This window comes from Zootoca vivipara, chromosome 16, assembly GCF_965207765.1.
Source record: "Zootoca vivipara chromosome 16, rZooViv2.hap1.1, whole genome shotgun sequence".
NCBI lineage: Eukaryota > Metazoa > Chordata > Lepidosauria > Squamata > Lacertidae > Zootoca > Zootoca vivipara.
In genome coordinates this window covers 13,299,660-13,314,402 of record NC_142599.1, presented here as the reverse complement: position 1 = coordinate 13,314,402, position 14,743 = coordinate 13,299,660, and the positions used below count along the sequence as shown (strand labels likewise).

Genomic DNA, 14,743 nt, shown 5'->3' with positions numbered 1-14,743 from the left:
TAACTTCTAATAAGTCTAAACCTTGACACTAAGCATACTGTGTACAGAACACCACACCAGAAAGAAAAGTGAGTGAAAGTGAAAGTGAAACTCAGGCTCCTTCTGGCCTATAATTATAGTTAGCATGAGCTTGACAAAGAGATAACGGAACCAGTTTACGCCAGCTGTACTCGGCTTCTCTGAAGGAATAACCCAACCATCATGAACCTTCTGCTTGTTTCTTTCACACAGAGAAGCTTTCAGTACCCTCTCGAATTAATTAGAATAGGAAAGATCTCTACATATCACATCAATACTTTCTGTGCTAAGAAATGCAAACTGACAATCTGGCCTTCCGACGTCATATTGCACCTCCCACCTTCCTGAGCTTTGGCCTTGTTGGCTGGGGCCAAAGGGAGTTGGAAGTCCAACCCACCTGGAGCACCACAGGTTCCCCACTCCTGGATTACACTTTGTGTGTATGGGTGCTGGGTTTGAATCCAGGGTACCATCCCACCCTAGGGTGGGAGGGACCTGAGGGGCAGGCACTCCTGAGCCAATCAGGAAGAGTGCTGCATGGGCCAACTGCCTGCCTTGTGCATAGGACAGCCAATCCCTTCCCCTGACAACCCACATGACCAAAGGAAATCAAAAAGGAAAAAGTGTGGAGTTCCTGCAGAGTTTACTCCTGTGCGTAGGACAGCAACAGACATCACGATAACAGGTGTAAAGTCCCTTAGGGCTCCAGTTCCCCTGGTAGAAGCATGTCCGCCTCACTATTACAGAGCTTGCAAGGGTCCAGGAGCCTGGCTGGAGAAAGCACAACATCTAAAAACTCAGTAACAGTTTAATAAAATAGCAACCAGGGGCCTTCCTTAAAAGGGTGGTCTTTACAGTAGAAGACCATCAGGTCATAGCTGCCAAGTTTTCCCTTTTCTCACGAGGAAGTAAAAAAAGGGAGAACTTGGCAGCTATGCATCAGGTATGGGAGAATCTCTGGGCCAGGGATTCCAAAGGACATGTGCACTGAAAAGGGGCTTTTTTCAGATTCTGCAACAGGGAGGAATTATACCTTTTCTAAAAAATTGTCCCATCTCCTTGAGAAAAATAACTGGGAGGATAGCCATATTCCTACCATATCCCCCTACAAACCTATCTATAGGAAGGAGTTAAGTCTATAGATGAAGTGTGAGGAATCTTCGCCCCCCCCCCAGCTGTTGCTGAATTGCAACTCCCATCCTCAGTGGCCATTGGCTATGCTGGCTGGGACTGGCTGGAGTTGTAGTTCAGGGTCAAAGGTTCAACAAACCTCCAAACCTTCAACAAAGTGGAGGGTCAAAGGTTAAACAAACCTCCAAATTATTCTACCACCGGCAGCTTCCATCTCAGGAGAACCACAACTGACTGACTGCAGGCTAGCCCTACATATCTTGAAGTGGGTCCTAGAAACTTACGTCCAAAGCATATAGCCTAGTTTTTCAGGTTCTCCTGTCCCAGGAGAAACCTACTGCATCACTGGTGGCAAAAGATATATGTGAAAAAGTCCACAATCACAAAAACTTGGCAATTTACTTGCTAAGCCCACTGAAAAACCACAGAAGGGAGATGGGGAACCTTTGACCCTCTAGATCAGGCATCCCCAAACTTTGGCCCTCCATATGTTTTGGATTACAATTACCATCATCCCTGACCACTGGTCCTGTTAGCTAGGGATCATGGGAGTTGTAGGCCAAAACATCTGGAGGGCCGCAGTTTGGGGATGCCTGCTCTAGATGTTGCCAAACTACAGCTCCCATCATCTGTGGTCATGCTTGCTGGGGTTGATGGGAGTGGAAGTTCAGTGACATCGGGAGGACCAAAGGTTCCTCCTCTTTGCTGTAGACCTGATTCCTGTTCCTCCTTATGGCACAAGTTTTTAAAGAAAAAAAATAGAGATTAATAGATCTGAAAACATTCAAGATGGAGAAATTAGCTCCTCCACGGCTGCAGCTGCATCCCCAGAAGACTCTCTAATGCCTATAGACTTAAAAAGATGCTTGTCTGCATTGCTACCAGAAGCTATAGCGGAAAAATGAAGCAGCAGTGTGGAAATAATAATCACTGTGCAGATCTATTTTTAAGCTGCTTACACTGCTTGTTTAGCGGGTTGTCACAGGCATGTGAACCCTGTGGATTACAATCGCTCTCCCAGCTGCGAGAGAGGGCACTCAGCTTGCAATTGTTTGCTTTTAGAAAGTTGATGCTGCCACCCTCTTAAATTGGCTTTTAAGGCAGGCAGCCAGCCAGCCAGCAATGTATACTGCATTACTATAATTATGTGAAATGCATGAAGGTTCCCATTTGCAAAGGACCGGGACTCATGTGGGTCTCCTGACTAGCTCAAACTAGGCTTCTTGAAGTTAAAAAAACCACTCTGGTTCCTTCTCTCACACTTCAAGTGGGATGCTGGAGCTGTGCAGGGCTAGGCAACCTGGGGCGCTCTCCTGATGTTTCTGGACTCCAGCTCCCATCATCCCTGACTTCTGACCTTGCTGGCTGGGGCTGATGGAAGCTGGAGTCCAACAACACCTGGAGGGTCACAAGCTCCCTACCACCTGACTCAGACCCTGGAAGAAGAACGGAGGAGGTAGCAACCCACTTGAATTCTGCGAGGCCTTTGTGTGTGGGTTACTGGTGGTGGATCTCTGCAGACTGTGGAGCCAGGTGACATGGAGAACAAAGCAGGGGTGTGTTCCTCCAGATGCTCCTAAAGTATCACTTCCACACAAACCCCTGTCCTTTGGTCATGCCGGCTGGAGCTGATGGAAGTTGGGAGTCCAACACGGCATCTGGAAGGAAGCCATCCCTAGACTAGAGACTGAGTCACATATTATTCTGGTTATTCTCTGGTTATTCTGGTTATTCTCATGCAAGTGGATAATATACAAGTGGTAGAGTTTACCCATCGCCAAAGAAGACGCTGCTTTGCCTGTATATACTCAATGTATATATATTTATATAAGAGACAGTTTTAGGGGGGAAACACCATAATTTAAATATAATTGCAACAAGTTGTATCCAACATTAGTCCTGTTCAAAGTACATCCATATGGTGCATTGATTACAGTGGGTCAGGATGTTCACTGTAAAGGCCTGGGTGCCCACTCCGTCTGCTGTCTAGATGCTGCCTGCTGATGGGCATCTTCAATTATTCTGCTTCCCTCCTTTCTTAGGCCTGGACAGTTCTCCAAACAGAGGACTGTCCTCTGTAATGGAAGTCATACAACCAGCCTAGCTGGGTAGCAATCTACTCACTTGAGTAGCATCATGTGTGGGGTGAGCAAGACAGCTAAGCACAGCTATTGCTGTTTTTCTGCTATTAATTCATGGCCCATCACAAAGGCTTGTGGCTTTACAAATATTGTACTCATCATTAGCAATGGGCCAAAATAAATGTGACCCGGGAGATATACATTATCAGGTCTCCTAAAGTGTTCACACACTCCTTAGCAGAGATGAGGCACATGGGAAGCTGCCTTATATCAAGCCAGAGCAATCAGTCCATCCTGCTCAGTATTGCATACACCAAGTGGCAACATCCTTTCCACTGTTTTCGGCAGAGGACATTCCCAGATTTACCTGGAATTGCCTAGGATTGAACCTGAGACATTCTGCATACAAAGCAGACGCTCTACAACCGGGCCACACCCTTTCCTAAACTTGTGGTCCTCTGTGGTAAAACAATACTGTAATTCCCATCTTTGCCGACCATGGGCTATATTAGCTGGAGCTGATGGGAGGCTGAGTCCAACAACTGGAGAGTTACAGGATCCCTAGACCTTGTTTAAAGCAACTGTGAGAGGATGGTTTTTATTGCAGCAGTGATGCTCACTTGTTAAGATCTTATCTTGGGACCCTTCACAAGCTGCCTCTATGTTACCAACTGAGGTGATACCAATAGGGTTTTTCTGATTATTCTTAGCAATAAGGAAGGATTTTGTTGTTGTTGTTGTTGTTTAGTCGTTTACAAATATACAAATAGATTGTCCTTTCCCCATGCCATTATCCTGATCTAAATCACAACCCACCCACCCCTGAAGCTGCCTTTAGACCATGGGTAGGCAAACTAAGGCCCAGGGGCTGGATCCAGCCCAATTGCCTTCTAAATCCGGCCCGCGGATGGTCTGGGAATCAGCGTTTTTTTACATGAGTAGAATGTGTCCTTTCGCTTAAAATGCATCTCTGGGTTATTTGTGAGGCCTGCCTGGTGTTTTTACATGAGTAGAATGTGTGCTTTTATTTAAAATGCATCTCTGGGTTTTTTGTGGGGCATAGGAATTCGTTCATATTTTCTTTTCAAAATATAGTCCGCCCCCCCCCCAAGATCTGAGGGACAGTGGACTGGCCCCCTGCTGAAAGGGTTTGCTGACCCCTGCTCTAGACTCATAGTTTGTAAAAGGACACACACTTTTATCGTGTCTGTATTCCCTGCCCCCCAGTGGGAATACTAGCAGGAGAGTGGGTGGGCAGGGGGTGGGGGTGGGGTTAGATCAGGAAAACAGCACAAGTGGGGGAAAGCTTCAACATCCCCTCCTCCTGTAGCACTCCTCTAATCAGAATTGTAGCCGCTCTCCACAAGTTCTTTAAAAACCATGAAACATGTTGCAGCATTTATGGGTATGCGCCACTAGTGCAAACTAAAAATTAGAAAATTTGAGTGGCCTTTGCAAAAAAGGAGAGGAAGGAAGGAGGTCTAGAACATAAGGAAAATAGTAGCTGGGTGAGGTCACTGACTTGATGGCTATTTACATACTTTTGCTCACAGAAGCTAAATTTAAGAGCCCCCATTATACAGAATTGTCTCCTGTGTAAACAGGTTCTGCTTGTAGCAGCAGCTGCAAGGATACGTAGGTACAGCTGTGCCATCCAAATAAGGAAAACAGTGTGTTGTTCTCTGTACATCAGAAATGGGTTCTAGTTGTCCTGAAGGCTGCTTCAATAAATGCAGAGCTATAATTACAGCATATAATTAGATGAACCAGAATCCTTTGCACTAGCACCAGAGGAAGAGGTTTAGGTTGGAGAAGTACGATGTGGGAGACTCCTCTCAAATGCCTGTTAGCTTTGGCTGCTAGAAGTCAATGATGGTCTGTGACTCACCTAAGTAGAGCATGATGTATGTTTCCTCCCCCCTCCCAAGAAAAAAAAAATCTCAAAAACCCGGTCCTATTGTTAGGAAAAGAGAGACAGTCACCTCGGGTGGCAGAAATCGGAAGTGGTGGATATGTGTTGGAGGGCAAAACTGTGTGTGCCATGTAGCCCCCACCCTGTGCCTCCTAGGCTAGGGTGCTGCCTTTTGGGAATGTGGTCCTGTCCACATTCTACTTTACAAACAAAAAAACAAAAACCTGACATATTTCATTTCACATGCTACGTACAAGCAAGTCACTGCTATCCAGTGCGAGCAGATACAGGGAAATGATGCAACAATGATAATTCAGCATCTATAAGTGGGGAAATAAAAAAAAAGTAATACACATTTATCCAGTGCTTTCCCCCCCCCCTTAAAAATATGTTTAGGAGTACTCTCATTTTGACTCAAGAAAACCACCATTTTATAGTTCAAATCGGGGGAAATAGATACAATAAATGGACAAAAGTACAAAGATTCACAAAATGTTTGGGGGTATGCGTACCCCCAGAAAAAAGGACTGCATTTATCCCCCACTTCCCTAGTCTTCACCTGGATAGACTGGTGGGGGAACTGTCACCGATACATGGTCAGACTTGGGAATTGGAACAATATCCAATTTGCATCTTTTATTCCCGTCACAGAACTAAAATTCCCAGAGAATAGGGAATGACTGCCAAACCACTGTGGAAATCATACCTCTGTGACAGGGGTGCTAACTCCTGGGGGTCCAACCCTTTGGGCCCCCCCAAATATTTTGGCGAGGGGGCTGCCCTTCCAATTGAGCACAGAGCCCAAGCATGGCGTGGCTTCAGTGTCTGGCTCCTTCTCCTCCTGCCATGGAGCAGAAGGAGGGGAAGCAGCCCCCGGCCAGTGTCAGTAGCGGCAGGAGGAGATAGAGCCACTGAAGTCACGCTGCCACTGCGTTCAGCTATGCCCCCGGCTCCTCTGTCATCCTGCCACGACATCAGGGCACACGCAACATGGGCGCCCCCAATCTCCCTCACAACTTGGCGACTCTGCTTAGCACCCTTGAAAACTACAGTTCCCAGGATCCTTTGGGGGAAGCCACAACAGTTTAAAGTGGTATGAGGCTGGTTGTTTTAAATGCATAGTGCAAATGAGGCCCAACTTCCATCCCCATCCTCTTTGCTGCTGAGTCTCAACACTGAGACTAAGGAGGAGAAAGCTGCCAGCCAGTGCCAGCCTATGAGCTGTTTGTAAGTAAGGAGGCAGGCAAGCGGGGGCTGGCGAGGCAATGCCCTGCCAGCCTTGAAAGTTGGCATCTCCTTCTGGAAGCACTGGTTTGGCTGGCCTGCATTTAAAAATAACTATTCTGGGGTGGATGTCAGAGTGAGGTTACTTGCGAAGGCTGCCTTGCCAACAACAAATAACGTGGCTTGTGACATCTATGGGGCAACGAGGAACATAATGTTTCCTTGCGAGGGACAGAATGTAGGTGGTTCTGCTGGTCGTTGGTGCTTCTGCAAGGCCATTAGCTAAAGGATGGCAAAGTGCAGCAACCCTTTAGCTCAGCTCTTGTTGCAATAATTATATGTTTAAATGGTTTGAAACGCCACCAGCTTTTTTTTTGCTGCCGGCTGGTGAGATGGAGGGAGAGGCAGAAAGGGGGGGGGGGGAATGCATTTAATTTATGGCCAGAGAGAACAATATAGAAAATCTGTTGCTGTGGTAGCATGCTATCTTACCAGTCCGTTGGCTGCAAATAGGAGATAGTCAGTTTTTCACACTACTAAGAAATTGTCAAAGGGAGGGGTGGCAGAAACAGGGGGGGGGAAACATATTTTATTTATTTACAGACTTACTTACTTAGAAGCAAGTCGTTCTGTGTTTAGTAAGGACAGCGGGAGAAATGCGACTCAGTTTGCATTTGTAGGCGAACCCACCTCGCTAATCCACACTTTCCAAGCCAATTACCAAACCAAAACACAGCCACCTTTGGAAATCCACACTTCCCCAAGTTTTGCAGTGCAGTTCTTCAGCCAAGCATGGGGTAATGTGTCCATTGAAATGTGTATATTAGTGAAAGTAACATACATTATTCTGGAGGAATTGCTCTGGAAAAATGTGCATACACTATTAGGCAAAACTGCATGCAAACAAGTATATTAGGAGAATTTTGTATTAAAATGTGGGTGGGTTTTTTATAAGGACTTTAAAAAAAAATTAACAAATTGCAGACTGATATGGAAATAGTAGGAGATGTGAACTTCAGGTTGAAAAATGAGGAGCTGAAATTGACAGATTCACCCATCCCTAATGGTCAGTGGGGACATACTCCCTGGTAAGTGTGGGCCTTTGGCTGAATGTGAATTGTGAACCCCACTCGCTTCTGTTAATTCACCCTCGTCCAACTAATGCTCTCCCATGCTTTCTCCTTCCTAAACCAGATGCTGCACAGGGAATCTCTGGATTGGGGCTACTTTGATCTGTGGATCTGGCACTGCTAAAGGTGCCACATGATACTTGTTCAGCATTTGTAAGAAAAATTGATCTTTTTGTGCATCTGCACTTGGGAACTCCCTGCCCATTGACATCAGACAGGGGCCTTCACTGTCGTCTTTCCAGCTCCGGCTAAAGACTTTTTTGTCCAGCCAAGCTTCTCCAGGCACATAGAATATTGAGAGGCATTTTAATCTGGATTTTAGCTTACCATTTATTTTAATTATTTCTAAATGTTTTATAGAGTTGCTTTAAAATGTTTTTACTGATAATTCTATTGTTTTATTCTCTTTTTACAAACTGATCTGAGGCTGTTGCTTTGTTTACAATTAAATGGTGTAAAATTATTGTGTAACAATTTTTAAAATATATATATATATATATATCAGAGTTTAGTACCACATTCCTGCCAGGTATATAGAACGCTAAAGGAGGGTATAAAGTAAGGCTGAGGAGGAGTGTGGTCAGGGGATAAGGTGGGTAGCTGAGGTGAAGCTGTGGCCTAAGGAGATTCTTGAGGGTCAGATATGTAGGCTTGGAGGGTCATATCTAGCCCCAGGCCTAAGTATACTCAGCCAGTGCTAGGCAAAGTAAAAGTAAAAAAATAAGGTAAAGGACCCCTGGACAGTTAAGTCCAGTCAAAAGCAACTATGAGGTTGCAGCGCTCATCTCGCTTTCAGGCTAAGGGACCCGGCATTTGTCCACAGACAGCTTTCTGGGTCATGTGGCCAGCATGACTAAACCGCTTCTGGCACAACGGAACACCTTGACGGAAACCAGAGCGCACGAAAACGCTGTTTACCTTCCCGCCGCAGCGGTTCCTAGTTATCTACTTGCACTGGCATGCTTTCAAACTGCTAGGTTGGCAGGAGCAGGGACAGAGCAACAGGAGCTCACTCGGTCATGGGGATTCGAACCGCTGACCTTCTGATTGGCAAGCCACAGCGCCATACTATAGAGCCATACTAGGCAAAGTATGGGTTGTAATATGACTGCCTACTGATGAACCTATCAGAGTCTAAGAACAGCATTCTGCACTAGCTGCAGTCTCCAGGGAAGCCCAATGTAGAGGGCATTGCAGCAATCTAAGCACAAGTTTACAAGAGCATGCAGCAGAATGGCAGGGCTATCCTGGCCCAAGAATGACTACAGCTGGTCTTACCAGCTGGAGTTGTTCACCAGGCCCTCTTTCCCACCTGGTTCTCAAGTGGATTCAGGAGTACCTGCCCCCCAGCTATGAAGCTGCTGCTCTTAGGGGGAATGTGACTCCACCAAGGGCAGGTCATACATCCAGTTTCCCATCATGAGTCTAAGAACAGCATTCTGCACTAGCTGCAGTCTCCAGGGAAGCCCAATGTAGAGGGCATTGCAGCAATCTAAGCACAAGTTTACAAGAGCATGCAGCAGAATGGCAGGGCTATCCTGGCCCAAGAATGACTACAGCTGGTCTTACCAGCTGGAGTTGTTCACCAGGCCCTCTTTCTCACCTGGTTCTCAAGTGGATTCAGGAGTACCTGCCCCCCAGCTATGAAGCTGCTGCTCTTAGGGGGAATGTGACTCCACCAAGGGCAGGTCATACATCCAGTTTCCCATCATGAAAACCGCCCATCGGCACACCCTCTGTCTCAACAGGATTCAACTTCAGTTTATCAGCCCTCAACCAACTCATTTACTGCCTCCAGAGCTGTTGTTAGCCCCTCCTTCTATGATAAATGCTTGCCCATTAAGGGAAGAAAACCCTGATTGTAGACAAATTATTTTTGCCTATACATTGGTACCTCGGTTTTTGAACGTAATCCGTTCCGGAAGACCGTTCAACTTCCGAAACGTTCAAAAACTGAAACCTCAATAGATGACAGTTATTTTGGACTCGGCGGAAGCCGCGTAGTATGTTTGACTTCCGAGGTTTGTTCAAAAAACGAAGCATTGACTTCTCGGTTTTCGGCGTTTGAAAACCGAATGTTTGACTGTATAATGATTTTATCAATTTTAGCAGACATACCAAAAAAAAAAAAAAAAGACACAGCAAATTTCACCACAAGATGGAGCCATCGTAATACCATATCTATGCGTGATGGTGTATTGCTATAAGCATGTTTTCTGGATCCCACCAGCGAGACGTGTTGTAGTATAGAGAAAGCAACAAAGGGTATTGAGGCACACTGAAGAATAACACATCTATTAAGGCATAATAATATGCTCTCAGCACCAGCCAGTGTGGCCTAAGCTCGGGAGTTGTATAGGAATGCAGGGGAGATAGGAAGTTGCCTTATACTGAGTTTATACCATTGGTCTGTCTAGCTCAGCAGTATCTACACTGACTGGCAGCAAATCTCCAGGATTTCGGGCAGAGATGCTCTCCAAGCCCTACCTGGAGATGCTGGGGATTAAACCTGGGACCTTCTGCATGCAAAGCCAATGCTCTACCACTGAACTATGGCCCTTAAGAAACCACGTTGGCCCACACGGTCAGTCAGAGATGATGGGAAGTGGACCCCAGACTCTCCTCTACCTTCTTCTTCCCAGAACACCCTGCTAAAAACACTCTTTTCCTGTCACCTCACACCCATTTACCCTGACAGCTTTCTAAACTCTGTTCACAGGACAAGGGGGAAGGGCAGTTCTCTTTCATTGGCTCTCAATGGCCCTGTATTGTTTCTTAATGTCCATAGCTTGGCCAAGTCATTTTACATAGGTGAGCCCATGAATTCCTCTGTAGCTGGTATTTCTAGCTTCACATCTCAAATAATCAAAATCCTACCATTTATTAATTTCTAGGGTTTAAGGGAGTCCCCCCCCCAAAAAAAACCTGGCCACATGACCTGGAAGCTGTACGCCGGCTCCCTCGGTCAATAACCCACGATCTCTTCTTAGGTCATTATGACGTGTCAAGTATTTTAAGTAAGCCCTGTTTAGAGGAAAGGCTGTGTCCATGGGTGTATTCAGGGGGTGGGAGAGAGCAGCTGCCTCCCCAATCAAGTAAATAAATAAAAATGCTTAACTAAAAATAGAAATTGCAGAAAGATTTTGACAGATTTTTCTGAGCACTTGGGGTCAAAAGAAAGTAATTTAAAACAACTGCTGTTGAGACATTTCATTCCGAATCTGATAGACAGCCAGACAGAGGATGATGACAGGTGGGCGCCCTGTCTCCCTAACATAAATCCTGACTATTGCCCACGGCTGTGCCCTTTAATCTGAACGGCAATTGAACCTGCTCTGCATTATTTATAAACAGATTTCTACACTGCCTTTCACCAAAAATGGTTGCAGGGTTAAACAACAAAAAATTAAAAGGTAATGTAAATCATAATACAATTTTTTTAAAAAAATTCTAGTAAAGTACATAAGTAACAACAAAAATGACTTCAGATTCAAAGCTTGACAACAAAAGGTGAGTTTTTACCTGACACCTAAAAGAATAAAAAGTTAGGTCAAAGTCATTCTGCAGATGCAGAGTCACCACCGCAAAGGCTCTTCGACAGGCCCGCACAGAACTCATTTAATTTAACACAGGGACCCCAAAGCGACCAGTCTTTCGTTGATGGGCAGGTTGATATGGGAAGTGTTAACAGGACCCCAGGCTATTCAGGGCTTTAAATGCCAACATAAGCCCCATGAATTGAGAGTGGAACGTTGGGTTATTGATCATTATGAAGTGGTCCAGCATTAAACGAGAGTGTAGTGAATTAGCAAAGAGCCTTTGAAAAAGTCTCAAGATCCCTTCCCATGCTGAGTGGTGCATCTTTCTTTCAGGGTACCCACTGTGTGTATGTGGTAAAGAGTGACATCATAAGTGCTCACAAGTAGGGCTTTTAAGTCATGTGCATCAACTTACCTCCCCATAGTATGGGCATCCTGAACCTGCCGTCAAGTTTTCCTGTAATGTTTTGGCCGAGCATTGCTTGGCATAGAACACTGTGGCTGTGGAGATTCCTAAAAGTAAAGGTGAGGAAAGCTCTTTTAATTATGCCAAATGTATATGAAGGTAAAGATGCATACTTTATAAGGTAGCAGAAAAGTAGCTAACTTCCTGCTATAGAGCACGTTGCCAACACTGGTGCAATGGTACCTTTGAGGCCATTTTTTTTAAAAAAGCTTTTGTACTGCTGAATTTATTATAATTGTTTCACCGTGGATGTTTTAGTTGTATTTTTTAAATTTGTTATTATTTGATTGCTATATGCAAACTTTCTGTGTTACACAACATCTCTAAATAAATAAAAAAACATTAAAAGGTTACCAGGTCATAATCTTGCAGATTAAAAACCGTTACCTGTTCCAGATGTTTATTTTCCTTATGTTATTGAGCTTCACATCGCATAAGGTGGCTTCTTAACGCATCAACGGGGCCATGAAGAGAAAATGCATCACCAAAAGGTGCTGGTTTGTATAACATTTACATATGCTAATTTATATGCATAGATTTACATTTTAAAATAATTCCTTTTGTTTAAATATAATCTTCTCCAACTTCAACTATGTAATAGCAAGGAGACAATACAAATCGGGAGTTGGGGGCTTCGTTTATGTAGCCAGTTTCACAAAAGATTTTCTCCCAAAGAATCCTGGGAATTGTGGTTTACCCCTCAAAGAGCCATAATTCTCAGCACCGTTAGCTACAGTTCCCAGGATCCTTTGGGGGCAGTCATGAACTTTAAATGTGTGCGCAGCCTGTAGAATCTTATGCTTGACTATTTGAGAAGGAAGTCCTTACTGTGTCCCGTGTAGACTTATCCACGGGAAAGCATGCATGGATCGTATCCTTACAGTGCAATCCTAAATTAGATAAATTAGATAAATTAGATAAACAAATAGCAAAATATACATCAGGAGGCTTAGTTTGGTCAGTATTGAGTATACACTTCCAGAGTTAAAGCAAAATACATTACTTCTGGTGAATGAGTCACCATAGCTGCTAGTGGGCCGTGAAATTTTGTGCCCCAGTTTTTAAAGATATCTACCCATGTACTACCTGAAACCAGAGGGGCACATTGGTTGCCAGATGTGACATTTTTTCAGCTCTCCACCCCCACTATAAAGATTTTACCTGAAGGACATCAAGTTGATGAAGGTTGGCAGACGGGGTCCTCTTCATCAGATGCACCGTTGTTCTTGAATTACCAGTTTATCCGGGAAGGGCAGGGGGTTAAATGAAGAGGCCAGAAGGAAAGGATATAGAAAAGTACAGTCAGTGATAATTATTAAGAGCAGCCATTCAGGGAAATCACACAAAACAATTGTGTTGAAACAGACATCCTAGTAACAAGGCAATTAACAAAAGTAGTGTTATAAGAATTTTGAGGTCATATATATATATATATATATATATATATATATATATATATGGACAGATCGTGAAGCTGAGGCTCCAATACTTTGGCCACCTCATGAGAAGAGAAGAATCCTTGGAAAAGACCCTGATGTTGGGAAAGATGGAGGGCACTAGGAGAAGGGGACGACAGAGGACAAGATGGTTGGACAGTGTTCTCGAAGCTACGAACATGAGTTTGACCAAACTACGGGAGGCAGTGCAAGACAGGAGTGCCTGGCGTGCTATGGTCCATGGGGTCACGAAGAGTCGGACACGACTAAACGACTAAACAACAACATATATATATATATATATATATATATATATATATATATATATAATTGTTCATAAAACATGTACATGAATGTACAGAAACATGTCTGAAGCAGCACAGGAAGACAGGCCTGACTGACACCATTTTGACTCTCTCTCTGACCAGGTGTTCCTCTGCAAGGAAGAAGGGGGGTGGGGGGAACCTTCTCATTGTCTCAGGAATTAAAGTGATAATCCCTGGCATCCTGATACCTGGGTGCCAGACAAAAGGGTGCGATTAACTTGGCTGGGAAACAGGGAAATGTAAATATCTCTCTTTTTTGTTGATTAGGTTTTGGGGGCAGGGGACAGGGTCCAGGATGCTCAGATTACTGCCACCAGACCTCCCCTTTCATGATGTACCTATGATGAATCTAGGGAGGGGGGTCTTGGGCTACACCCCTTCTGTGACATATGGATGATGCTTCTGGGGGGTGGGCTGAAACCAATTTCAAATTTCTTTTTAAGGGCAGGACACCTTTGTTTGGGGTTCCTTCCTTGTTCTCCTGCGTGAGAGGAAGGACCCTGTTGCAACAGCGAAAATAAAAGTGCCTTGCTTCGTAAGTCCTGGTTTGGTCTCTGTTATTTGGTGGGCAGGAGACGCTTAAATTCGTCTGCCTGCCAGGATACCTGGACTCTACCTGGGTCAAGGATCCACTTATTCCTAGGACCGTGTAGCTCCGCAAATTTTTACAACAGTAGTGTGATAAAAATCCACAAGTGAAAGCACTGAACCTTGTGATTAATTTATGTATCAGATTGATATATAAAAACACAACCAAAACACTCAATATCTCTCCCTCTATATTATATACTACAGCAAAAAAGTACAAAAATTGACAATTCAATTTGAGCCTGAGAAGTTTACAAAATAATCACAGTGACTCTTCACAAGGGCTGTGGCAAGCAAAAACTATACAAAATACTCCTCTGGAATTTGTCTCCACATATTTCCTAGAAACATAGCTGCCAAGTTTTCACTTTTCTCGCGAGGAAGCCTATTCAGCATAAGGGAAAATCCCTGTAAAAAAGGGATAACTTGGCAGCTATGCCTAGAAAAAGAGAAAATACTGGCTGTTATCTTGTTATGATAAATCTTTAATAAAAGTAAAGAGAAATTATCTAAACGTGTTGGGAATCCACACAGTCAACTTTCTTTGTTTCTGTAACAACCCAAAGTTGAGCGGCACCATAAAGCATTAGCGTTTGTGGACTTCATAGAAAGCATGAATTGTTATCCTTAAGATTATCTGCGCAAATAGTTGCCAGCATAGGAGCCAACTCCTAGGGTCAACCTCCCAATAAAATATTTGATGGGACCGCCCCTCCCCAAAAAAAGGTTAATGGGCATTGCCTTTCAAACTGTGTGCATGCACCACATCTTGTGATTATGTGGGGCAAGGTTTACCTGCCCTCCCCCCAATATTTTTTTCAAGATGCTGCTTTTTAAAGGGCTGTAAAGAGCTGTATTATAATATGCAACCTTCATGGGGCATTTTAATGTT

The 14,743-nt window shown here is 44.3% G+C and overlaps 1 long non-coding RNA gene across 1 annotated transcript; it reads right to left on the bottom strand.

Annotated features, from left to right (window-relative positions):
* Nucleotides 1-11,450: 11,450 nt before the first annotated feature.
* LOC148683093 (uncharacterized) lies at nt 11,451-12,758 on the bottom strand. Its single transcript, XR_015947373.1, has 3 exons — nt 12,663-12,758; nt 12,330-12,391; nt 11,451-11,548 (listed from the first exon to the last, which is right to left on the bottom strand). It is a non-coding gene; the product is annotated as an uncharacterized LOC148683093 (long non-coding RNA).
* Between the last annotated feature and the right edge of the window lie 1,985 nt (nt 12,759-14,743).